Genomic DNA, 2,218 nt, shown 5'->3' with positions numbered 1-2,218 from the left:
GTGTGTGTGTGCGTGCGTGTGTATGCAGGTATATGTGTATGCATGTATGTATATCTTCGAATCTTCTTGTTTCAGTCATTGGAGTGCGACCATGTTGGGGCACCTCCTTGAAGAGGTTAGTCGAATAAATCGACAGTTGTATTTATTTTTAACCCGGTATTTATTCTATCCCCCACTTATTCTCTCTCTCTCTCTCTTTCTCTGTGTATATATACATATATACATATGGAAGATATCAGTCGTTCTACAATGCACATTCATTCGTTCCTTCACCTGAATCACTTCATTCTCAATAAACTGTGTTTGAGTAATTCAGAGACATTTGTGTCTTAAAGATGATCCTCTGACAAAATCCCCTTGGCTTAGTGCGTGAGAACACTGTACCCTTCGAAATACTAGTACTCTCCTTGCCATTCTCTTGTATAAAATTTCCACCTACCCATTTTCACTTTGTCGATTTGGGTCAACCCGAGGTTACAAAAAAGGACATTTATCCAAAATTCAGCGCACGCTTGATGAAACACAGGGCCGCATAATTGCGAAGAGAATGTGTATAAATGAATAACAGAATCCACTAGAATGAACTACTATATTGAGAACAGGGTGTTTGAAGCCATTAGATGATAAGGACATCAACAGAGAATTTGTCTTCATACTCTAGACCAATCACGACTTTTCAAGATGAAATATCGCATTCTCAGAATAAGAAAGCACTCAGCGAAAATTGTATGCTGAAAACTTATACATTTTGCATTATATCGGTCTGGAGTAATTATATTATTCATACCTGCTGTCCCGTGGCAGTCACAGAGAGCCGAAACTTGTTTTGTGAGGGCGACACTAAAATGATTCACTAACAATAATTCTTTTTCACTGGAATTGTTAGATTTCCATTTAGAAAATGGAAAAACAGTCTTCTCTAACTTATTTGCTGACCGCGAAGTATTTTTAATAAATTCCTAGATCTGCTGCTTTATTCAATACCAATCTCTAATTGCCTCCCACTTGTCTGTTATTTGTAAGTACACATATATTATAGGACCCAACTACAGTCTATGTTTAAGTATGTATTTATGCATGAATGTATGTATGTATGTATGTATGATATATATATGAATGTATGCATGTATGTGTGTATCCATGCAAGTATCTTCGATAGAATCAATAAATCTAATGGAATACTCTATGGTACAAATTAATTATCTGTGTTATTAGAATTCCTTGGAGATTAGTTGTAAATCCAATGATATAGCAGAATTTTAAAATTAATTAGTAGCCAAAGAGAAAGATACAATCCTTTATGAACAGTGACAGAACTGTATTTGAAAATCCTCAATAGTGCTTGCTAGATAATAAGGTAGTGCATATACGAACAATGTAAATAAAAAGACCCAGAATTATATAGGAAAATGGTGGTAGAGTTTTTATATACTTTGCTTCACAGAAAGGTACGTCAAAGGCCTTTTCCTTTAGGAGAGGATCATAATTATTAACAGTAATTTATTTTGCATTTCTAATGCGTAGAAACGTTCCTATGTTTGAGTACCGCATTGCGGGTTTTCATTCGGTGATGGAGCAAACTTTAGCATGAAACAGGCAGAAATATTCATTTTGTCTGGCATTAGGATGCATTTGTTTGATGTTTACACATGGTCGTCTCTGTTCCGATGTGATGAGTGCTAGCAAATAGTTTACAGACAGCATATTATTTTAGATCTTTTGTCAGATTGTGTTCCCACAACTGGATGAAAACTAGTTCAACCAGGTAGAGACAAACTATCCTTTCATAAAATTTATTTCAATTTCCGAATTGTTAATATGCAATAGGAATAATTTGATTAACCTGAGTTGTATACTCTATTTCCCATCATATCTATTTAATGCTTCTGCTGCTTGGTATTGTGTTAGTTTTAGTGGCCCTCTTTCTCTCTCTCGCTTCTCTCTTTTTGCATACGCCAGATACACTCTAACAATATTGATCTTACACTGTATTATTAAACACGCCTACACGCACACGGACATGCACATACGCGCATACACACACATATATACAGATATATATGTGTGTATATGTATATATATATATACATATATATATATATACACGTATATATATATGTATATATACATATATGTAAATATAAAGATGTATAGATATGTGTATATATATGTATACACACACACACACACACACACACACACATATATATATATACAC

The sequence above is a fragment of the Octopus bimaculoides genome, chromosome 1 (assembly GCF_001194135.2).
Source record: "Octopus bimaculoides isolate UCB-OBI-ISO-001 chromosome 1, ASM119413v2, whole genome shotgun sequence".
Taxonomy (NCBI): Eukaryota; Metazoa; Mollusca; class Cephalopoda; order Octopoda; family Octopodidae; genus Octopus; species Octopus bimaculoides.
The sequence above is the reverse complement of the archived record's forward strand: the minus strand, read 5'-3'. Positions refer to the sequence as shown.